At 37.3% G+C, this 26,596-nt stretch overlaps 1 protein-coding gene across 1 annotated transcript in view; it reads left to right on the top strand.

Moving 5' to 3' along the window:
* The window catches only part of lingo2 (leucine rich repeat and Ig domain containing 2), a 303,604-nt gene that overhangs the window by 107,850 nt on the left and 169,158 nt on the right, over window positions 1–26,596 (top strand). The gene's annotated exons all lie outside the window — the stretch shown is intronic.

Genomic DNA, 26,596 nt, shown 5'->3' with positions numbered 1-26,596 from the left:
TGGGCCGCATGTTCTAAAGTGATCAAATTGGCATGCTCAAGCTGAGCTGTGCTGTTTGAAGATGGCCTTTGATGAAGACTGCAGCATTGAGCGCAGGACTCTTCTGGGGACCCATTCAGCCACTCTACCCTGGATAGATTTATTTTTCTCTCTTTCTTTCTTCCTCTCTTTCTCCCTCTCGCACCCCTGTGATCTGTCAGGATAAATACTATGTGCTGTTGAGCCCCAACCTATTCCAAGATAAAAGTTTCAATTCTCTTTCTCAGTAAAGAGTGCTTCTTGTGCAGTTGGCTTTTTTGCAGGATAAAGAGCGAGGCGCTCCATTTTAAGTGCGAGACAGGTTTAATGCTGCCCCAGGCCCGGGTAAAGTGCTAGCAATAAGATTTAGACAGGCTGGGCTCCACTTGTAATCTGAGGCAAGAAAAACAGCTTTTCATCAAAGTGGATTTACAGTGCTTTCTGAGCTCAACGGAAAAATCTAAGAACCTGCTACAATGGAATAAGAAACTTGTTACTCCGATTACTAAAGTGCAAACAGGTGAGTGAAATACTGTACATTGCCATTCAAAAATCTGTGGTAATGTGCGTTAAATTGATCACTTGTGAGTTTGTGACAGTTAAAACATCTATGATGTTACATCAGATTTCTATTTCAATTAAATGCTGTTTCTATTCATCAAATAATAATACAAAAAAAATAATAATAAAATATCATGGCTTTCACAGAAATATTTAGCAGCACAAGTCTTTTCAACATTGATAATTATAAGAAATATTTCTTGAGCACCGAATCAGCATATTAAATTGATGCTGTAAAATCAGCTGTTCCATCACAGGTTTAAAGTATATTTATTTTCAATTATAATATTTCAAAATTTTCAATTATTCAAATACATGCAACTTTGGTGAATATAAGAGACTTCTTTTAAAAACATAAAATCTTACTGACCTCAAACTTTTGAACGAAAGTGTATGTTACTATAGAATACTGTAATTGTCAAAAGTGTAGATTTCCAAATTACATGCGGACCAGTTTCATACAGTAAGCAGAGTGTTTTAAGTAATTAAAAAAATTGAGTGTGAGTCTTACAATAAATAAGAAATGAATATGGATAAAGACACTGTACACATATGAGGTGGACAGTCTGAAGATCACCCAAAAGTCTCAAACCATTTAAATAGAAAAACTTCAGTTTAATCACTGCTGTGCATTTTTAAGTGAACTCAAAATAGTTGCAAAATAATAATATTAGGCCATGTCCACCAAAGGATTTTTAGCCAGCCCTCTTCTGAAAAGGCGGGGAAAATAACTGAAACTATAGTGTCAAATTTAATGGATAGAAGTGGATGCTGCACACTGGTGGTGGTTGAGGAGAGATCCCTTGATATGATTGTAAAGCGCTTTGGGTGTACAGTAGTACATATGAAAGCGCTATATAAATGCCTCATTCATTCATTCATTCATAGAAACATTTAAGAGTGCACATGGTAATGGTTGTTTTTATTTATTTTTTTATTTCTTCTACATTCATTTTCTTGAATGTAGCCAGGTGCAGTAAAATGAATTATTGACAGGCTTATTGTGAGCTCACAGTATGGTAATTGAAGACTAGAGTTGTATGCTTTAGTAGTCCACCAGCCTACTGAAAGCACTGATCAATTGCATGTATTTTCTTTTATTCATTTCATATTTTTTGGTTTATTCATGTCATTGTTGGTTTGATTATTTGTTCCATTTTACATGCAAGTCCTATGTGCACAGAACTGATGCAGAATTGACTACTCTGTGCTCTAGCTGATGCTGATGTAATGTTCAGCAGTTCAGAAGGAAAAACAATGCAAGGATCACCAATAGTGATTCTCACTCTCAACTGCTCTGACAAAGAGAGGACTGAAGATAATGGCCGGGTCCTTCAGAGATGAATTCACTATCCAATTTGGCACACGCTAATTCTGTGATTTGACAAATTATTGAAGCATGTCAATTACTGCATCCACTCAACCAAGCACAATGTATTCACATGTGCAGAATATCTAAATATTTTCCTTCTGGCTTCATTGAATTAAATGAAGTAACTTTCAGTATCTGTGAAATTTAACATCAGAAAGTAAATCAATGGCCTCTTGATACAAAACAAAGTACAAGTTGAATGGTTTGTACTGTATGGAGTGTATAGATACAGTATGAAAACCAGCATTCTCCATTAGCCCAGAGTAGTTGTTGAAACAGAAGTCTCATAGTGAGCATCTGTGGTTGAGTGTGTTTGCCATCTTTATGTGTGTGAACATCTTCCTGTCAGCCCTCTCAGCATTTAGCCCGGGGGACCAGTGCATTCACATGTCAGCCGGAAAACTGACAGCGAGAGAATGGCAGGTGCTCTAGAGCAGAAAGACATGCATTAAGTGTCTCACTAAAAATGGTGACCATGAATGCTGAACCTTGCCAGTTAGCTGTTAGAAAAGAAGGAAGAGGAGACAATGATTAGACAGATGGATAGATAGGTCAGAGTGATTTCTGAGCTGGAAAATGGAGGATTACCACAGCAATGTAATCACACCATAGTGGGAAGTGTAAAACAAATCTCTGTTTGAATCAGTAAAGACTGATTCAAACTAGAGTATCTCTGAATGATTCATTAAAAGAATTGACTCACAAGAGGGATTTGTATGTGAATCAGACTAGATTAGTCACACTGTTTGGTTTTGTGATGAAACTCGATAGAAACCTGGTTTCCTATCATTAGTAATTGAATGTGCTTTTGTGATTTTTATGAGGGTTTTTTTTTTAGGCCCAAGCCCTAAGGGCCAAAGGTTCCTATAGTTTTTCTAGGGTAATTTTTTTCCAACTTTTCAGGCATCTTTAGGGCACAAACTGGCTACGGTAAATTCAAACGATTTTGACAGTTCTTTTACATTTACCCCCTTTAAAAACATATTGCCTGCTGTACGTGGTTGTGGTGGTGTGGTGGCGCTGGGGCTTGGGTCTGTCCACGATGAATACAAGTTCATTTAATACAAAATTTCATTTAAAGAAAAATTATACTAGTGCAGCCTGCATAACAGGGGATGCTTTGGTTTCAATCTATTGTCTATAGTCCATATAATCTCTAGGGATATCATGTCAAACAGGGCGGAAGAGAGTTTGATAGGCCTTGTGTAAGTATACAGAAAGGGCGTAAGAAGCCAGGCTTTTGTTAGTGATCCTCTTGAGCTTGAGATAAGAGAGAATGGCAATTCTAAAAATCAATAAATAAATAACACAGAGAATGCTCCTTGCACAAAACGACAAAGAGTGAGGGAGAGGTTCGTATTAACGACTCCTCTCAGCTCTCTGTCTTCGAGGCTGCCTTGAACTACATTATTTATGAACAGGAGCACAACATCCAAATCAGGGCTTAAACCCATTTCTTCCTTCTCCCCCAGAGTCTGACACTGGTACCTTGGACAAGTAATTCAGAGAATGAAATATATCATTAAGGGTCATTCTGTTCCCCTTCCAATATTATTTCTCTGTACATAACTCTCATAAAGACGGCGTTTGCCTGTTAGGTTAGGGTCGGAGAGTGGGATCACAGGAGCTGTGCATACATTTCTCCCGGGAATTAAGAGATGAAGGTAGAGGCCAGCGATGGCACTTCCTGACGGTATAATCCATCAAAAGAGAGTGAGTTGTCAAACAGATCACCTGATGTGGTGGTGGAGATATAAAGAAAAAGAAAGAAAAAAGTGGTTTAGTCATTGTGTCGTATTGATTTTTTTTATGAAGCCTTACTCTTTGTGTGTTCTTTTCACAGATCAGTGTGAGTAAACAGAATGCTTGTTAAATTGGTCTTTTGCTAGAGGCTTTACAGAACATCCCAAAAGAATGAACTGAAAATTATATGTCAAACGAATAATGTATTTATGTAATGTATGTAGATAAATTTTGCTCTCAAAATATATTGGTCATTGACATTTTATTTTTCTGTTCATATTTTTGGATCATTTACACGCAGCTGTTTAAAACTATCAGATCCTAAACGATCAGATCTATACACAGCTTTTTCATAGACTTATGCCCTGTCCAAAAAAACCCACACTTGCAGTCTTGGCCACTTGAGAGTGTGTGTATGCGACCGGAAGTAAGTGCGCAATACTGTCTCAGGTCTTAAAAATGCCAAAGTGCAGTGCTCTTAATGCACACTAAACCCAAGCTAGTAGTACAGCTTCGGAGCGGTATTCGAGGCTAAGCGTGTCCCATAATGCATTATGTTCGGAAATCACAAGATGTCGAGGAAAACATTTCACTGTAAGTTCAATTAATTAGATATTGCATATAATTTGGTAGTAAAACATAGTTTGCACGTTTAATTGGTGCAATGATGAGTAGGCCATGTGTATTTTGTACAACATTTGCAACTGCTTTTTAACACTTAATTAGAAGTTAGTTACTTCTGTTAGTTACATAGTGACTACTGAACAGACATTTAGAAGTTTATTTTAAAATGCAAAGTATTGAGAAAAAAGAAGGGGAAAAAAAGCTCTGTAAACACAATGTTTTAAAGGCTTTAGCTTTAACATACTTATGCATAGTGTATAGAGTAATATTATATTCTTTATTCTTCATTTTAAAGGTAATAATGCACATTAATTGACGCGAGAACTTGGGTCCATCATGTAAATGTCCACAATTTTGTTATAGAGGCTCATTTTTATCTGTAGTCCCTATTTTTTATTTATTTATTTACTTAAAAATAAGGACATATGATAGTAAACAAGTTTACACGTGTGTTGTAGCTGTTTGATGGTAGTGCTTTGTGATTGTATTTGAAGTGTTTCCCCTCTAAAACTGCACTCTCGTTGTACTAATAACCAAGTCAGATTCTGACATATACTTCCATGGGTGAATAAAGTGATTCAGATTCTTCTGATGTTTTGTAGATTGTGACCTGCCGCGTATAAAAAGATGAAATACTTTTATCTGTGACTGATCGCTGCCTCTCGCTGTTTATTTATTCCACTCTCCCGTGTATTCCTCCCCATACACGTTTAGACTAATCCACCTCTTCACCAGAGTATATTTATTTATTTCTGGGTAAAACATGAATCAAAATGGATTCAACCCTTAGTAGCATAACAATTCAGCTTGTCTCTCGTTTTGACGTTCCCCACCCCCCACCACCATTTCTCTTTCGCTCGCGCTCTCTATTGACCTCCTCTCCAATCTCAACTCCCTTGCACTCCTGTATATCAGTTTGTTGAGAAGGCAATAAAGAGATGTGACGGTGGAGGCTGTGCACTCAGTGTTTGATTGTCAGGGCAGTGCTCCAGGGGAAGTGCAGGGAAATTATCTGAATATTCAACATGATAAGCACTAATTCATCTCTTCATAGCTACAATGTGACAGTCTTGGAAAACTGATAAAGAGTAGGGTTTTTTTTTTTTTTGAGTGAGAGTTAATTGCAAGCAAAGTGGAATAATCCATTAAGGGTAATTCTCTGTATTTGACTAAATCAGAAAAGGCTAATATATATATATTTACTCAGCCCAATAAAACATCCTCTTTAGCCATGACATTAATTAATGAGTACTTCTCTCATCTTGTATAAACATACGCATGAATGAATTTCAGTCTTTTACTTCAAATATCTACTGAATGGTTTTGGATGGATAAAGACATTTTGAGGAGAAGGAGACAAGCCGGTCTCTTTGTAATATAGAAATGGAAGTCCTGCATTTATGTATTTATTTTTATTAAAAAAAAAAAATTGATTGCTTGATTACTACTAATTGCCTACATATAAAATATCTGCTTGGAGGCAATACCACTAAGAGAAAATATTAAATCGAAATTACATAAAGATATCCTATAGATCTTTTCATAAATCTTATATTATTTTATTTTTTTAAATGTGATAATACAGCAGTCATTGTAAGTATAAAAAGTAATAATACAATTATGTGTAATTATTGAGTTTGCCAGTTGGTGAGGATGGCAATCATAGGACCCTAAATTTGGACACACTTAAAGGAACCGTATGTAGGATTGTGGCCAAAACTGGTACTGCAATCACTTTAAAAATACTGTAGAACGGTGTATCTCCTCCCCCTACCCCCTGACTTGAGGTTGCCAGATAAGCTGCAGGATTCAGCAGAAACGGCTGATTCAATGAGAGCTTCCAATGGCAAGTAACGACGAGATGTACACAGAAAGTTTTTTTCTGTTAATTATGTTTATGCTATAGATATTTTGATAAGTAATTATCTATTTAAAAAATGTACTAATTGTCATTAGTTAAATATAATCGTAAAGATTTATGCTGCTCGTAGCCTATATAATCGTAAAGATGTATGCTCGTATGTGACAGTATAATCGTAAAGATGTAACTTATGCTTGTATGTGACAGACAGAACGGTAGCTGTTAGTCTAACTTGTAACGTTAATCTGTCATTAATGTAAGTACAAGCACAAGCCTATGTCACTATGTGTAACCATAGATATCATATATGATATCTATGTGTGTAACCAATATCAAAGATACAGCTATTCATGAAGTGAAAGTGGCCAGCTGTATTTTTTTAATACCCTGCAGCACACGTCCATAACGCTAAAATATGTGATGTGAAATACAGGTCAACTTGCAGCATGTGTAACTTAGTCCACGATATACGTGAAGAACGAATGACGAATCATTTTTTCTGAGGTAAAGTTAGGCTTCTCAATTACGTTTCAAATTGCCATAATGGGCGTGCTAATGTTGTTTTCCTCAGCGTCTCAGCATAATGACAGAGCATACTCAGCATAATGACAGAGCATAGCATACGTCCACGTGAGCTAACATTACATTACTTTGCATGAACATGCATAACTTTGTTCGACTGTCATGAATATATGAAATGTCCATTGACATCAAGTACAAGTTAGCCAAGCATAGATGAATCTTACCTGTCCAGGAGAAAATTAGCAACGTCGCGTCTGTGTTCAAATTCTTCTTCGTTTTCAGCCGTCTCCATCTTTCAAAAGCATCTCCAATACAAATTCTGTTTTTATTTCGGACTTTGTCACGGCGAATTTCTGAATTATAATGAGGTCTTTTTGATTTAGTAACGTTAGACATTTTATCCGACTAGAGTTGGGGTAGGTTAGAGCAAAGCTGGCAACCCGGATCCCGAAACACTACTGACTTCGTGATTGGTCGATAGGTGGAGGGAGGCGCGTCAGGCCAAAACACAAAATGACAACATCAACATCAGTTGAGGGCTGCAAGTCCACTTTTTAAATGACAATATCCTAGCCATACTACTGTTGTCAGTGATATAAGTATTTGAAATTAACATGATTTCTTAATGTCTAGTGACACATCAGGGCCATTTTATGATTAATTGAAATAGATTTCTTAGATACAGCTCCTTTAAAAACAATAAAAAATAAAAAAAAATGTGTCAATGTAAATGAATTGGATAATAAAAACATCAAAGCAGGCATATTAACTACAGGTATAATTTATCATATTAATAATGGACATTCTGTGTCCAAATAAATCCAAATGTTCCTGTTATTTTTTTCTTTTTTTTAGTTTTGCCTCATTTTATATTATATTGTTTAAAAAATGTATAAATTTAATTTGTGCTGTCTTTCTGTAAATTAAATTAAAAGCCACAGAAGCACGTCGCTAAACTAGGGAATGAACTTGCGCTCCCTGGGCGGTTCGGCGCAAAAAAGGAGGCGTGTTACGGCGCAAACGTTCCTTCATGCTATTTTGCAGGTTTAGAAAACAATTGCGCCACTAACCAGGAAAAAATAGTTTAAACTCAGTGGCGCGTTGCGCATGTTATTCATATGCTATTTTAAGGGCGCATGCTTGGCCATAATCAATGTAGCGTGTGCACAACGCGCATACACTTTGATTCTCTCATCTACACAGAAGCAGCAGTTTTCATTTTTGCAAATCATACATTACGATTACGATAGATAGATAGATAGATAGATAGATAGATAGATAGATAGATAGATAGATAGATAGATAGATAGATAGATAGATAGATAGATAGATAGATAGATAGATAGATAGATAGATAGATAGACAGACAGACAGACAGACAGACAGACAGACAGACAGACAGACAGACACAGACAGATAGATAGATAGATAGACAATTTATTATAAAAGCATACATCTAGCTTACACATTTACCCAAATTATCATACGCCGTTTTAACTGAAGTTAATTTGGGTGGGTTTCTCCATCCCCAACGTCCCTGACGAGAGCGTTGCTCTCCTTGGCTGTGAACCGCTCCTGGCGCGCGCCTGGCAAATCCGCTGTTATAATAGGAATCCGCTTTAGAACAAGCGCGCCTGCTCTTAAAGGGAATGTGAGATGACGCTCTGATTGGTTTATTTCACGTTACGCCCAAACCACACCTATGAATAATGAAGCTACTTCAGACCAACCCATTTTAGATTTGCGCCTGGCGCAAGAGTCATTTATCCCGCCGGGAAAATAGCAACAGCGCCAAGACCCGCCCACAAGTTGCGCTTTGCGCTTTGACACTTGCGTTTCAGATCGTTAAAATAGGGCCCATAATGTTAAATTGAAAAAAAAAGAAAAGAAAAAAAAACGTAACAAAATCTAAAAATCAATGACATTAATGCATTATTGTGTTAAATTTGACGGGCATATTATAAACATATGTTCCAGTGGCTGTCTCGGTTCATGTGCGTCACTCAAGTAAATGGCTATAGGACTTGTAAATGTTTCAGACTGATTTATCTGTAACTATCAACTGGGCCACACGCACACTTACTTGTTGACAGGAGAGGAAGTGAGGGGCAGCACCTTCGATTAACTCAGAAGGCACTGAGCACAGTGTTTTAAACAAGACATATGGTCATCTCAGTCAGCTGTGTGGCTGCTCAAACAGACAGCCATTCCTCCATGTCTCATTGGCTTTGGTATTGATGCGTCTAGCAGAGAAAACCTGGAAGGGAGAGGAGGGTGGTGTGATGAGGGAGAGATTCCTCCACGGGATATCCAGACACCACCGGTGACCTATTCAAACACAGACAGACATGTGTTGTATAGCAGAACACATTGATTTCACTAAGTAAAAGTATTTTATACAAGGAATACTGTCATTGCTCTCTTTTTATGCATTGAGAAAAGTAGCTTCTCTTTAGATTTTTTTTAATCTTTTAAAGGTTGATGTTCCGGGCTATTCAGTTGTTAACTTCTCCTGTTAAGGGTGTCAACATATATGGATGTGTCTCCATTCATGTTGCATATCCGTAGAGCCAAGTCTTTAGGACATGTAAAAAGATAAGAACACTAAAAATCGTGTTTTTGGTCAATTATTTGTTTTCTTCGTGGTTGAGTTGTTCAGAACATCATTATGTTCCAGGCATGTGATTTTTTGAAACATTTAAAGTGTGAAACATGCATCAGGAACATGTATAATTTGTCAAGGCAGCCTAGCCGTAGTTGACAGTGAAGATCACAGTGTTCATCTGTTTGATCCATTTATTCCACCACTGTTATGGATGAGAGAGCTGCAGTAATGAAATTGTCTCAGCGGCACTGCATATTACCCATAGTTCCCCAGGCCTTCAGGCGTCGTCTTGCCAAAGCTAGACTGAAAAACATCACATTTAACACACACAATGTTTTGATAAGGTAATTAGGTAACTGCATAAAATAGCACTCGTCTTTGGTTTAGTGGAAACATAACTGTCAGTTTGTTCCCTTTAAACCAGACCTTCACTATATTATAGACAGACAGGAGACAGAAGAGTCAGTCCAACTACAGTGCTACGTCTGAAACAACTTTAATGATTAAATTGCATAATGTGTGACGTATAGCAGGAGTAAATGTGCATTGTCAACTATGCAGCCATTATATCTCTATTTTTCAAATGTTCGCTTCCTCACATTCAAATTATACATGAATCAATGAATTTCTTCTTCAACCTCTCCTTCTCATTATGTGTTATCGAATGTAAATAGACATTCTTAAATATATCATTAATGCGGAAGATTTAAATTGTGGAAGAAGATTTTATATAAGAAATGATTCAGTACATTTGGACTTCGGAAGACTTGGAAAATAGTGCACGAGTCTATTTGATTTGAATGTAACAATCACCATCCTGTTATTCGTCTCCTGTTGTACAGAATGATTACAGAAATATCACAATTTTATTTTTTTTGGGTGATCTATTCCATTGCATTTTTATATATTAGGTATTGACATTTTTAGACATTTTAAAACAATTTTTTCTGAAAAACTGTAAATATGAATTTATTTATTTACTACACACTGTAGTGTATCACTTGTTACTAGAATGTACTTTTTGCACAGTGCATAAGATATGCTTATGTAACTGGCTCATTGTCTCATAATTAAAGAGTGAATTGTGTATATGTGCATTCAGGGTGCGCATGTTAATTATCTGCAAGCGCAAGCATGCTGAAGTAATTAGTTTGACTCAGTCCTCATGGTCACTGAGTGTTTGACTGTTGAACTCGTCAGGCGCGGTTGAAATGCCAAAGGTTGCCTCCCTTCTTTACGCATCCCTGATTACCACCAGCAATTACCTGCCAGGCTCTCCATCTCTCTAACTTCTTTTCAATAAAAGTAAACATATCAGGGTCACGGCAGGGTCATCCTAGGTGTAAATTTTCCTTTTTTCTCACCAGAGTGCCATTTAATTCATCCATGCTGACTCTGTCCATAATTTAGAAATAATTAGCTCTTCTCGGTGCACTGTGTCTGCAGTTCTCCTCCTCTTCAAATGCACTCTCCCCAGATCAATCACACTAATTGCTTTTAGAGGGACTAATGCTATAAACTGGGCTGCACTTGTTTTAAACTCTATATGGAGCCCCAGAAGACCCTGTCAGCCTGAGCTGATTTGGATTCCGTGCGAGTCATCGGCAGCCATCATCGCTGCAAAAGGGCAGGTCAAAAGGTTGTGGCAGTAGATAATACCCACAACCTAAAACAGGTCGCATCAGAGCCCAATTTGTGCCCAACAAGACAAGGTGCTTGCTGCACTTACAAGGGCAAGGATGCGTTCTTTCATCCGAGATGAAGCTCTTATGGCCAAGAAAGGTCTAGGGGGCGTAGGTCAGCTAGTTCGGCACAGATATTTATCTGATACTAGATTACAATGGTAGTTGATATAAATGTGGTATTTGCTTTTTAGTACTTCACTGACATGTTTAATATTCATATTTCTGGATTTTTGTCTTTTACAAAATGAAACTGCTGTCTACAACCATTGGCAATCAGTGCAGTTGTGTGCATGCATAAGCTCCTTTTTGTTGTATAAATGTTGCTTCAGATCCAGATTCCTTTGCAGTGTTAAGATGGCTCTAGATATGGGTTAATCAAAACAGACTTGAAGAATGCAAAATGACCATAAATGTATCATATAACAGAAGTAGTCCGCACAATGAAGAATCTGAAATTCAAGTCATTGTTTACTGGTTCACTCTCCTCTAGTGGAATAATAACCGTCAATGATGATGAACAAAATTAACGAAACACTTGGGAAGTCAACTAATCCTTTGATTCCCTTAATTTATATTTGGCTTCATTATAATGATTTCCAAATTTGGAATATGATCAAAGATTGCATATGTGGACTTGTTTGGGAAATTTGGCTATTGAAAATATACAATTTTAACTTCACTCAAATGAACAAAATGACTTCTTGTACATTCTGCTGAATGAGATCCAAAGATCAAGTGAGTAAAATGATCCAATCTTCCCATCACTAACAAACATTGAGACCAGATCATTGAGTTTACATTTACATTTACATTTAGCAGACACTTTTATCCTAATTTCACAACAGACAAACATCATAAGCATTTTATCATAACAGCCACAATATTCGCAGTTCATAATGCCAATCCTAAGTATAAAATTGATTAGTACACAAGCTAAACTGGAGCAGTTGACTCTTTGAAAACATTTGACTCTTTCTGACTCAAATGATTGATTCACAAGCCAGACAATTTATACTCTCTCACAAACTCTAGATTTGCAGCAAATAACTGCTTTCTTTAACCAGACACAAGGCCACACTACTGTAATGGTTGCTTGTGGAGGTTAAAACAACAACTTTAAGTCTTAATCTTGTCAGGCCCAGTGGAAACCCTCATATTAAACATTAGCGTAGAGATCTAAGAGGGGGTGGTTTTCTGAAAAGCCACAATTCCGAATGTCAAAGCACAGCGGGGAATGGCTGTACTTCGCTGTAAGCACGCAGACTGGCCTTATGGCACCAGACCCATGTTGTGCTCACCCTTATGTTTTAAAATGCTTGAAACATTGAGGCAAGCACAAAGTTGCTAGCCTGGTGGTAATTGTTAGACCAAGTTAAACTACTATGAAATAATAATGGTTTCACAATATTCATTTGAAGGCTCAGTCCAGGTAAATGCAATAATTCTGAGAAACTAGCTTGTTGTACTATTAAATTGGGATAAAGTGAGATCAAATTCATAAAGTATGTTTGTGTAATTTGATATATTAAATTAGTGCAGGCTTGCGTATTATTCTGAGATTGCATTTCACTGTTTTTATTAATTTTGAGTAATTCTGAATCTTAAAAAAAGGCCCCAAAAAAGCATGTCTTAAACCAGATGCCAATTTGCACTGCTCTTAGTAGATTGCACTGGTCATAATGGAAATGATCTGTCTGCGTCTGTGTTCTTTAATTTGCGTGTCGTCAGAAGATCACACGCAGAATCACATGCTCTCACGCTAATTTTCTCTGTTTAGTAAATCTGGCTCTTAATATATTAAAACAAGGGTGCGTGTTACTAATTCTACATTTGTTTACTGTAAATAAAAATGCACTGTTATCCGTCAGTTCTCCTCAACTTCGGCTGTAAAGACAGCTAAATAAGTTACTTTTATTTATAATTCAACAGATAGAAAAATAGCAGCCAGTTTAATGAGGCAACCTCCCTCGTGCAAATATTTAAATGTGTGTTTGTGTCATCTTGTGGTTGACAGATATGTTATCCATTTGTCAGAGGTGCAAATTAAATAAGCAACCAAATGTTTCCTCTGTGTCCTTTACACAGTATCTTGCTAATGATCACTGGGATGCAGAGAGAATTTTTGCTTTTATTGACAGGGAAAGAACAGGAGAAGAAATTCAAAAGGTCAAATATGTACATAAATGAGTCTTTTGATAATGATTCACTCATTAATTACAGATCTGTGAGGCTTGATTTTCCCAGCGTACTGCAGTGGTTTACCTTGCAAAAAGAGTGAAGTCTCTCTCTCTTAGCCTTTTAGGCCAGTGAGATGGCCATCATCCTTCTCAGCACTGAAGCCACAGCAGGGGATGCGTTTAATACCCATGCTATCTACAGGGCCTGAACAGGATGACCCTCACTCCTATCTCGGGACAGGCAGTGGATTTTGCACTTAAAGTGTCTTCCCGGCCTGTTCTGACTTCACCATTGTGGTTTGCAGAGTTTAATTATACCTTTCTCCGATTAAGAGTTTTTCGCTCGAGTTTGGACCGTTTTTTGGGTGTTGTGGTCTATCATGCCAGGTTTTCTGCTCAGACATTGTTTTTGGAAATCGGGTGTTATTATCTGTTGTCGCCCAGAGCCTGGCACAGGAGGAAGTTATTGTTATGACTGCTGGCTTTGCCAAGCAAACCATTCTGTCTAAATCCTTGAAATTATATTGCTGAATTTTAAAAACGAGTCCTACAATAGGGGCAACAAAATGTTCTGCTGCGAGAAATGGGAAAACTACCTGGGGATGCTCATATAAATTATCCAGAAACCATTATTAAAGACAATGGGAAGAAGAAGCAGTAATGTGCGCTGGAAGTACGGCATGAGCCATTGCATTCGCAAATAAGAAAAATTACATTTAATTTGTGCTAACAGCTCCGGTGCAAATTTGTTTCCCTCTGTTTCTCTTTCTCTCTTCATGGCTTGTCATATAGAAATATGAATCCTACTCTAATGCATTTTTAAGTAGATTCCAAACACTCCATAATGTGTCACTCAGTAGCAATAGTCACCGTTTTTTAGTGTATGTCGGTATGGCACTCTGGGATTTCTGATCGTGAACTGAATCTGAGGAAGAATCACAGTCACTTCTTGTTTTGTTCCCTGTCCGTTTATTTAGCTTCATTTTGTGGCGATTATGTCGACATCAAAATGTCTGCAGTTGTCACATGAGGTCTGTTTTTTTTCCCCCTCAGGCTGAATAGTTTAATGAAAAACGACATGACGCATGCCTACAATAAACCTGGGCTGCGGAAACCCCGGTTAAGGAATCAAATACATGCAGATGTCTAACTGCACTCTTCACGCTTTGAGACAGCGAGTAGAAGGCAGAATTTTCACTAAACAATGTAGGACTGCGATGCTCCTGAAAGTCTCTCTCGAGTGGCACGATATCGGAATGTACACAACATGCTTTGCCCTTTCAAGTTTCAGTAAATGCTCTGTTAATTGAAATCAATAAGAGGAGGAAAAAACCACCTGTGAAGGGGCAAATCAATGCCTTTCTTCACTTTTATTATAAGAAGTAAGGCAGAGGCCATTAGGTTTCATTCACTAACCCTATTGATTGCTGGGCCCGTAATTTGTTTCGGGCCCAAAGTAAGCTTTTCACCCCATTAACTTCCACCATGGGTTCTGTGGACTGAGTGAAGCACAGCCTTAATCATCATTACCTCCTGCCTGGTCATTTCTGCACACAGTCAGATAAAATCACTCTTATTATAAATTCCTCAGTTCTCTGCGTCTACTTATGCCCAGCATTTGCATAATTGTCAGATGGACAACGTAGCATGAGGCTGAAGGTGGAATTATGGGAGACAAAACAGAGGGAGAGTGAGGCCAAAGTGTTGTCTGTTGTCCTGTCCACCTGTCTTGAGTGGTTTATGTCAGCATTTTAGAATGAGTCGGTTGAGAAAATGATTCAGTATATATGCAGTAGTGGCTAAAAGTGATGTGCGGCCCAGGAAAATTGACATCCTCAACCTTTATTAAAATACTACTAAAAACGTGTTAAAGATTTTGTAAGCATATTGCATAGTTAAGCTTGGAGTCATTTGTTTTATTTGTGATAAGGCAATTAAACATGCCAAAATGTATAAACACATGCAAAAACAAGAGAGAACCAACTAAATATGAATAACTGATTCTGTTGTAGTCGACATATGCTTTTTCCAGTGAGCTTTTTGTTTTTAATGCATTCTTTTTTTCACATAGTAAAAAACCCTGTAGCTGTTTGCCTTTTTTTGCCAAATATTTTTATAGATATCAAATATCTATAAAACATACAGTGTATACTGTACCTTCTCGCAATAACTTCTTTAGAAAGATTCACTGATTTATAGCGATCTTAGAGACTTCAAGATGGATCTCTTTGATGGGGCCTTTGAAAGAAATCAATGTTTCCGTCTGAACTTACCTGTCAACAGTCATTGATCTAACAATACACATTGTATGTGATGAGAGGTGAAGATTCAATCAGGCGTTTAGCCACTGAGAGCCAGTCTGTCATAGTGTCAACACCACAGTCAGATGCAAATGCTTCACCGCTGAGGAACATCCTTCTTACCCTGCTTAGGTAAGAATGGGCATCCTCATCAGCCTAAGCAGTCAGATTCTGGGCAAAAAATTGTGAAAATCATGAATGAATTTGTTTAAAATAAAATAAAATACAGCATGATTTTAGTGGAAATAAAGCCATTCTCTTACAAAAATGATCTCAATATTCAGGGATATGTTGGAAAGACATTAAAACATACATAGTCAAAGTATTGACAGCATCTACATAAAATGCACATTAAACACATTTACCTAATTTGACATAATAACGGTTTTAATCTGTTCTCTGTGATCTTCTAATGAGAAGCTGACAGCACATACACACAAATGAAATGTTAATTATACAGTGCAACATTGATAAGTCTTTCTAGTTTAATTTACTGGTAACCGTTCTTTCTGTCACTTTTAGCTCTTTCGTAAAGATTTGTATATCTCTGTCAGCTTTCTCATTTTGAGTTGTGGCACATTATGGTGGAGAACGAAAGCAGGCATGTTGAAGATTCCTTCATCAACTTGAGAGAAATGGCTAAATGTTTGGCCTCTGGGGTTCTGATGTGACCGCTGTTACGGTCACCAGCTAGTCACCACCTCCTCACTACATGTCCCATCATCTTTCCTGGCCCTCACTTGCATGCACTTCCCAATCAAAGAGATCACTGTCACCAGTCACCAATCTTCACTGATCATCATCTAGCATCATATAACTGTTCCCTCTGCAGTTCACCATGGTCTGGTCTCGTCGTTCCCTCAAAGAACACTTACCTGCGCAATACATGTCTTCAGTCATCTGCTTCCTTCATCCGTCTTCAGTCATCTGCTTCCTTCATCCGTCTTCAGTCATCTGCCTCGATCTCCATTTCAGAACCTGCAACAGATAAGACCATTACTCATCCAGATATCCATCCTGAACACTATATTCATCAGTTACTCACCTGCTTCCATTGTTACGATCACATACTTAGCAAATAAACCTGTTGATACTTTCTGTTTGATGACATGGCTTTTCAGAGCTCAGCTTTTAGCAGTGTGCCCTTCTCTGAACAGAAAAAAAGGTATGGAACTGCAAAGTAAGGGTCTTCAAAATGTCACCTTTTGTGTTTAGTTAAAGAAAGAAAGTCACAAGGGTTTGGAATGACATGACGACAAGTAAATAATGACAGAATCTACATTGTTTAACTATCCCTTTAAGATACTGGATTATAATGAGAAATGTTACATTTTAGATTTTTGTTCAGTTGCTGCTCACCGTAGACTGTGGGTCAATTCAGAGCTTAAACTGTGATCAAAAAAAAAGTTATGAATTCAGGAAGTTCCCTGGGGTCAAGCATTTGTCCCCAATGTTAGACAACATTACAGCTTCATCTGGGAGACAGACGGATCGGGCAGAAAGGTTACATGTCAGAGCTTCAGAGAGAGAGAAATTAGGAGAGACAGAAAGAACAAGATGACGTGACAAAGCGTTTTTTTTTTTTTTTTTTTTTTTGCCTTGGCTATATAAAAATAATAAATAGTTTGCATACAGCGTTTTAAGCTATTTGAGATGTAGTGCTGCAGGCGTCTTTCCATTATATGACCAGGACAAGATGATGAAAGATATAACAAGATAGACAAGATGAAAAGAAAGATAGAACACTGAATAAATAAAATTATTATGTGAGTCCTTAAATTATTCATGGCTCCAGCTCTTTGAGGGGACAATATTTAGTAAGATTTTGCAGAACATTAGTTATTATTATTATATTCTTTATTTCAGACCCATGGGTCCATATCAAGAGGGGAAAAATACATACAAACATATTTTTACAACAGACAAAATTTAATAAACATACAAGATTTCATTACAATGCTTCCAAAAACAGGAAAAATACCTTGAATCACTTAATGTAATATTATTTAAGAACATTATGAAACAATTTTTTGAATCACTCAACCGACACATGAAATTATACATATAATTCCTTAAGACAACATGTAAAGTGGGTACATTATTAGATACAACCATTTGGCTTGCACTTGTCCACCTTGGGAGCTTAAGCAAAATTCTTAATGCATCATTAAATGCCACCTGGAGCTTTTTCATTTCAGCTTTAGTATATTTGGGCCGTATAAAGAGAAATACAGTATGCCCTGAAAATAGCTATTATAACATCATCTGTACACATATAAAATTTACGAGCCAGCATATTAGCCTGTCCATACAACTTACAGCACTGGCACAGCACATCATCGTCATCATTTAAATCATTTCTAATGATGTGACCCAAGTCACACTTGACTTACACTTTATTTAAAACTTGATCATCTATATAGAAAGAAGAGCTCTAGGCCGGATCCTTGTTAACCTGGGAAATGGATGCATCCCCTCTGCCAGGTTCAGGTTGTTCAATCACACATAATCGTTGGTTTATACTAGCCGTTACCAACCGAAGATCTTCACAGATATTAGTCTGTGTAGACATGGCCCGTTTCATGGCAGAGATGTCCGTGCTTAAACGCTCAATTTTCCCAAGCAGGCAAAAAACATCAAGGCTATTGAAAGTCACCGGCGGTAGTTCGTCCAAATAGTGTGACACAAAACGAGGCATGTTTTCGCCAGCCTCGTTAAGCAGTTTTAAACAGCTCTTAACATTGTTCACATCCTTTTGCAGCCCCTTAGGTGCTACACAGCATTGAGAAGAGCTAGGGCAGAGATCAAAGAGAACTTTTTTAGAGTTCTCAATCCTTTCCAACCCAAAGTGATTCACAGCCAATAAAATCGTGTCGTCCTGGTTCAAAGTCTTCATCTTGATAACGAGAAAGTTTAAGAATTCATCCTCCACTATTACTTGTCTATCAGTAGTCGTGTAAATCACTGGTTTTATTCAAGATTTACTCAAAGCACTCCTTGCATTCCTGCCGCCAACATCCACCATGTTGTCACAAGAAAGACATGGATTGACATAGAAAAACAGCAGGATTTTCTGTTGCATTAAATACTCGTTGTTTAACCACGTATAAAAAGCCATCTTTCGTCTTGAATCTCACCTTATATTCATTGTTGGTGTAGTAGTTAAAGGTACACTGTGTAGTTTTTAAAGTATTTTATTAGCTAAAATCAATGTCTTTATTTATAAATATGTCCTCATTGGTGTAAAATTACCTCTGCCAAAGATCTGACTTATCCTCGTAAGCGAAGAATTTCTTATCTTTATTTACATTGGACGGGTAAGTCCAAGGAGGCTTCCATGTTGTTCCGCCATTTTGAAAAACTATAATAGCTGAGAGGGACAAAAAGGACTAGACTACCTCAACGTGTTTGGACAAGGAGATCGGTGAGAGGCGCTTGTCACTGCCCCGGTAAATTTGAAAGGCTGCACTGCACGGTACTTCATAATGCAGGATCATACTTATGCCGAGCCAGAGGAGAAGGAATCCTTGTCACCAAAAAAGCAAAATATTCGTTATCATACCTCATCACCTAAAAGAAAACTCGATGAAGTGCTATTGGAAGACATGTTGTCATAGCTTCTTGGTACATAACGGCTACCGTAGTTGCAACACGCATTTGAAAAAGCGAGGCGCTATAGAGCACTATTCGTTTGAATGCAAAATACAATTTCACCGCTAGATGGGTGAAATTCCTACACAGTGTACCTTTAAGCAGAAGTGGAATTCTGCTCAAACCTTGGATAAATTAGTGCAGGTGGTTTCAAAGTGGACCTATTGTACTCTGTTATTTGTGATGATCATGTTTGAGTTTCATCGCTAACAGGGCACCCATGGTATTGTATTAATTCGGAAGCGTTCATTACAGTATATGTCACACATAATGATCTTCAAATCTGATTCTCAAACTATTTGGGCCATCTGCTAAACAGCAAAAGGCTACATCCCAAACAGACAGAAAGAGGATTAAGAGGATTCAAGAAGTCCACCTTTACTAGCTTTATTTACATCTCCTGTAAGTTGACTGTATTTGCAGATTCACAGCTAAGCTATAATAATTGGATTCTGCTTGTCGTCAATTTAGTCATCAATTAAATATGGAAAAATATGAATATTTTTAACCCAACCTTCATCTGTGCTCACTGTGTATGTGTGAGTATGTGTCTATTCAGCTCTCTCTGTTAACTCAAGCTGAAGTGGACGGCCGTTTTGAAGGCCTTCAACTGACCCTGTGCGTAGACACGATTCGGGGATCAAAAATCCCTGCAGAGGCTTGTGACATTTGGAATTCTAATGTCTGAGTTTTTAGCAGAACGCTTGTCTGATCCAGCGCTGTCTGACAGCGACAGGACTGGATCTTCTGGGAATGTGTGAACTTTATCATTACCTGAGCTGCCTAATTACTACCAGAGCTTTCTAATATCAGATATTTGGTTGATATAATATTGTAAATGTAACAATTTGCAGGGTAACACTTTACAATAAGGTTGTATACAGTAACATTAATTAAGTTTCTAACATCCAGAATCATCCTTTACAGCATTATTAAACATGGTTAATGTTCATTTCTACATTTACATTTACATTTAATAATTTAGCAGACGGTTTTATCCAAAGCTACTTACAAATGAGGAGAGTAATAGAAGCAACCAAACTAACAATAGGACAACAATATGCAAGTGCTATAACCCTTCCCAGTTTAGTCTAATGCAGTATACGCTTTTCTAAAATAGATATAGAGTAGAAGATAAAAGAAAATCATACAATGTATATATGCTGTGTGAGGAAGGAAGACATCCTGTTTGTTTAATATAATATGTATTGTAGAGCAGTAGAGAGTCTAGCATGTTCATTTAGTATTTTAAAGAAGTAAAATTATACAAAAAATAAAAATAATTAATACATATGTTCTCTGTCTTATATGTAATATATAATACATATATTATATAGGAAATTCAATCTTAAAAATGCAGTGCAAATGGTGAAAAAAACGGCCAGATGTGACACAACAGCAGACATCCATCTGCACATTGACAAACCCGATTGTAAAATAATTTATTTGGACTGGAGGTCAGTGATAGGCTTATGTTAATCAAATGCCAGCCCTAGATTATAGGCATATTTGGCAGTCGGATTCTGGGAAAAACAACTGTTGAACTGTTGCCAGTAAATGGAGTAATAGCTTGTGTCAACATGTATAACATTCAAACACTGATGGATGCTGAATAATTCAAATAAAATGGCTTGGCACAGTGATTATTCTGAGCGTTATAAGCTGCTAAGGCTTAGCCAGGAAGTAGTGAGATATTTCCTCTGTAGATTTGTAAATGCCTTTGCTGCTCATGAAGGCACTGACATTTTCTATGGGACAAATGGCTTTTTGAGTTTATTCCTGTGCCTCATTGGTAAATAGCAGAGCACACAGCCTTCCAGGACACTGTCACAGCCTTTTACTCACCATCACAGAGGACGTTTTCTGACCAGGACCATCCAGGCAGGATGTTTCAGCACAAATCATAATTTGTGGTGTGAGCAAGCAATGGTGGATTAAATGTATTTACGTTTGAATGTACTTAAAAGGGAATGTGACTTTCCAAATATCTTTTGATGTGGGTGCACTATCCCATTACATACCAAATTGAAATGTTCTGATTTATTAGGACTTCAGGCTATTATTTATTACACTTCGATTTGCTTTGCATCTTCTTAAGTGGAGAGCAAGAACTCATTAAGGTTAGTGATTTGCATAAAACACACCCAAACTATCTCCATATATGGGGCTTTTTGTACAACCTTTCTTTTATGGCCTTTCGTCACTTTCAGCAAACATATGACACTCTCTAAAGATGCGCTCTGCACATGCAGCAAGATCCTTGAGTATTGTGCCATCCTCAAAACCAGTTCAAACACAATAAACACCATTTATAGAGACCCAGATTGCAGATCTCGCATTAGCCAGCTGTACATACACGTATCTGTGCATATATAACTTTTGCACTTACCCAAAACTTAATCCATGCAGTTTACACAACATATATTTCACATATATTTAACAAATATATACAATATTGCAATATACTTTTTTTGCTGTGTACAGATAGTATCATAAAATATATATTTATATGAAAATACCTCTGTTTCTGTATTTCAGGGGTGGAAGGTCTAGCAGATATCCTTAATTTTTCAATTAAATTTCACTTGTTTCATCATCCTCATCATCATCATCATCATCTTTATTTATTTGAGCATCTGAGTTCCACAAGGTTCTACACAATAACAAGGTTCAGCACAATAGGCAGAACAAAAGAAAGATACATACGCAAATTAATAAGTAAGTAAATAAATAAAAAAATAAAAAAAGATAAAGAAAAAAAAAATAGAAAAAAATGTCCATGAAGTGTGCTTTGCTGTTTTTTGCACACTCTAATGGACATGTCTACGGGCAAACAATCATTTTTTTCTTATCTCTGTTGTTTACTTATAATTTGAACAACAAATATTCATTTTGGAGAGAAAAAAAAAAACATCATAGCCCAAGTTAATTAACATTTAATAAAGAATCTACCGCAAGCCTATTATCTCATTCAAGGCTTAACCACCAGGAAATGGGTCATTAGGCTCCTCTTTTTTTACTTTTTTTTTTTTACACACAATCACTTATTTGTGTGTTTCAAGGCCCTTTCACACCGGATGCGTAACGAAAAAGCGAATTGTTAGTGTGCGAATAGTTTGCATCAAAACCATTCACATCAGCCGCGACGCGAATTTGCGATGTCTGTGACGTTCAGAGAGCTTCAACATTCCAAAACTTTCACACGAATCGCGCCGACAGCTGAGATAACATGGACACTTCATCATCATCATCATCATCATCCAGTCATAGTCATAGAATGCAGTGAAGACGAGCTTTTCATTTTATTTTAAAGACAGAAAAGAAGGTTTTGGGTGCACCCAATCTTACAGAACATGTCTGAAGGGGAGTAATGCTAATGTGCACAGTTTTTTTGCGTCTTCAACTAAACACAGTGCGTTTTGTAATGTCACTACACATTACATGTAACACACGAAGTAAGCAAGTTAAAAATCATTCGACTAGAAACTGTAGATATCACACAAAGAATGTACTAAAAGCAGCCCTAAATAGTCTCACTACATTTTGTTACTTGTTCAAAGTAAACACGGTCTCTGTCTCTATCTTTGACGATAATAGTGTTAGCTTTCTATCCCAAATGTAGTTTGGCCTGCTAGCCTACACAGCACAGGACTATAGGCTACAACGACTAAAACTATCACACAACATACTCACAGTCATGATAACCGAGTTGGTTGGCAATGCTACGCCACACATTGTCTTTCAAATCGTTGTCCTTGTAGTATATGATTGGCTGAAGCCTTTTCTGTCGCCGCAAAAGTAAAAAAAAAAATCGCCATCGAAGCGAAAAAAATAAAAGTCGTTTTTTCGCCGCAGCACATTTGCATTCGGTGTGGAAGCACTCATTACACAAACAGCTGATCAAAAAATAAACCCATCGCGCGAATTATTCGTGCGTCAAAATCGCGTCCAGTGTGAAAGGGCCTTCAGTCGTTATTTTTGTTTTTGTTGCACACAAAAAGTATCCTCGGCGTTTGATAAACTTAAGGTTGAGCCACTGTAGTCACTTGGACTATTTTAACATTGTCTTTACTAACTTTTCTGGGCTGGCAGATATCAATTACCTTGCAGCCTTTGAAGGAGTGATCCAGCTCTCAGATTTCATCAAAAATATCTTAATTTGTGTTCCGAAGATGAACGAAAGTCTTACGAGTAATTACTGACAGAATTTTCATTTTTGGGTGAACTAACCCTTTAGTTTACCTCTGCAAGATTTTTTAACACAAATACTTAAGTTTTTATTTAGGGACGTTCTACTGATTTTAGTCCAATTAGTTTGTCTCTAAATGTGCCACGTAGTAAAAAGACATGTTTTCATCAAAGCTAAAACAAAATCATTATTTACATCAAACAGGGGCTGCTACACTGTAAATAAATGCACAATATGGGTGTAATATTCTGCTTGCTTCAACTAAACGTGTATCTTGCATTGCACTGTAAATGGAGTTAGGCTCTGTTTAAGCCAACCACAGGGTTACTCTCAAGTTACTAATGCATTTTAAACACAAAAAGGGTTCTGCAGACAATTCCATTAACACTCATCAAACTCTCTGCTGACTGCAGGTGTAGGCTTTCACCAACACCATAACAGAACAGCATTCAGATATAGTATTGGAAAGCACTGGCAATAACAACTGCTAACAGTGCTTTTTAATGTGAAACTAATCAAACGGAGGAGTGAATCGATTGCAATCATGCCAAAAACCAGACAAAATGTGTATAAGCGTTTATTTATTATAGGCAGACGACTGGGTGGGTGTTTGCTTACTCATCTATTGCTTAATGGAAACACAAAGGTGGCTAAGCTTTGATGGGATAAAGAGCGAGCATTTTATTAGTGTTACGAACAAAAGTATAGCTGCGAGATGGAAAAATATGAAAGTGATTGAGAAGCTGAGAAAGGAAACAGACCCACAAAAACTCACACTCATTCCTAATTGGTGAATGATATCTGATATCTGATATCTCCTTTAAATCTGTGCATTAGTGGTGGGGATTTTTTAGTGACTCTTTCTGCAAGTTACATCGTTACACCTGTAGGTGGCGACAAGTGAGTCTTCATGAGTCTTTATTTGTCATTCAGCTTAAACTGATTTGTTCAAAAAAGATGACTCATTCTGTAATGCCATGGCAATGTGGTGCTGGATGACGTGCAATGAATAATGGCGTATGAATAATGGAGTAGAAATAGCAGGCCAGTCCTTAGGGCTGTGCACCGGCCCCACGCTTTAGAAGGCTCCAAGCCGAACGCAAACGATCCCACCCAAACCCCCAAATAGCAAGTTTGTCTTATGTTGTAATTCTTCTTCTTTTTTTTTCTTAATTTACTTTGATTGTATTTTGGTACTGTTATATGTTTGTGTTTTTTGTCGACATCGATAGGAGCGGCACTTCAAATTTCATTGAAATTTAGAGTAGTCTTTTTTTCTCAACTAAAGAGGCCCTTTTACTCATTTTCTTATTTCTTTCTTATTTTCCTTCTACATCTTCCTCTTCTTTTTCTTCTCCCTTTTCCAATTTCTTCCTTCCTTCTCTTCTTTTTGTAAAGTAGCTAAACACGTTTGCTCCTTCGATAATGTCCGCTCCTGTGAGGATTCCTCATTAGGCCTGTGCTCTAATTAATCCTCCTTGATTTCCATGTGGCTTGCTCTCTCTTTTGCACTCTCTCTACCAGCCCCGTAAATCCTCACATGGTGGATTACTCTTGCCTGTGGGTGGGGAAAAAAGAAAGGAATGTTCACAAGTCATTTACAAGAATTTCATCTCTAACGCCCACCTCAGGAGTTGTAACAGAGGAAAGACCTTTTCATTGTCTGTCCTTATAAAAAAAGAAAACATGAAACAACAGCTATGACCTCTGTGACCATCGTATGGTTGATCCACAGAAGAAAAAGTATATTTAGGTTGGGTGCTTTTGAGTTAAGGGGGCTGAGTAGGCTATACTCTCCTGAGCGTAGAAGGCTTATGGGTCTCTTCTATGACTTATCCTCTAGTGGTGGGCAGCCTTTTCTGTACCAAATCAATCTCAGTCATTCCCTGTCTACCTCCAAAGCCCTCTAAAGGCCTTAAAGCCACTGAGAGCCCTGTGCTGATGACCTTCTCATGGCTTCCAGATATAACCATCAGCTCCACAGCTATAATAAGAGACTCTCTCACACTTCCTGTGGCCCATATCCTGTGTATCCTGACATATATTTCATAAGAGTTCATAGGTATTTGTGGTGTTGTGGGTTTGCAAGGCACATACAGTACATCTTTGTATTTTTACATAGACGCTGAACCATACATAACGTATTGACAGCATCTAAAACATGATCGTTTTACAACTTCAGAGATTTACAAATCATATAGTTGAGAAGTGGTTAGGTTTAGGTTAGGAGTGAGGTTAGGTGTTTAATTACACCTTTTAATTGTAAAATAAACATTTATAATATCAATCTAAAGGTTTTATGAAGCTGTTCACAAAAAGTGTGAATACATAAATACCTTTTCAGATTTTGTCAGTATGTTTATATTATGTTTCAGCATGTATCCAAACATGTACACTACAAAAAGTTTGGGGTCAGTACTTTTTTATATATATATTTATGAAAGAAGTGTCTTATGCAGTTTATTTCTGTGATTATCCGCCATTACTTCGGTCTTCACATGATGTTTCCGAAATCATTCTAATATGCTGATTTGTTACTCAACATAATGTGGAAAACATTAATATTTTTGTGGAAACCTCAAAAGTACAGTATTTATTTGAATTTGAAATATTTAGTAAAATTTTAAATGTCTTTACTGACACTTTTGATCAATTTTATTGTGATTAATTTCTTTATTTTATTTTATTTATTTATTTATTTTATTATTTTGAAAAGTAGTTGATTACCATCAAATTCCTAAGAGATCAGGCTGAATGCCCACAATCCTCTCTGCCCTCATTTTGTTTAATGAGGGCAGAGAGAATTGTGGGCATCCTTTAGACACGTCTTCCTCGCATCATCCCAAAGTGCATCCTGGTAAGTCGGGTGGATGGGAGTTGAACAAAAACTGACTTTGTGGCTTCATCTCCATCTTACATCTCCAGTCTTATTATAATGCGACTGGTTCCCGTTCATTGCAATGGAAGTCGATCACTCTTCACAGTAGAATATGTAAATCTCAGCACTGGAGGAAACCATCAATCTTCCATATTGAGTGAGAATGCTGGCATGCAATTGAATGTCTCTCTCATTGCAATGTACTTTAATCTTCATAATCCTGGGGTCTGAGGAATACTCTAATCCATAAGCAAGCGTTGCCTTGCCACATATATTTATTTTCAGCTCTCTGTTGGAAAATGGCACTCAATTGGAAGTAAGCGGTACGCATGATGGTGGTTTTTGATCGATAACCTCCGCATCTAGCCACTGATTGAAATAGATATTTGCCATGGAGTTGTTTCTCTTCA

The sequence above is a fragment of the Scardinius erythrophthalmus genome (assembly GCF_964197995.2).
Source record: "Scardinius erythrophthalmus genome assembly, chromosome: 13".
Taxonomy (NCBI): domain Eukaryota; kingdom Metazoa; phylum Chordata; class Actinopteri; order Cypriniformes; family Leuciscidae; genus Scardinius; species Scardinius erythrophthalmus.
Note: the sequence above shows the minus strand (reverse complement) of the source record. Positions and strands in the feature narration are given on the sequence as shown.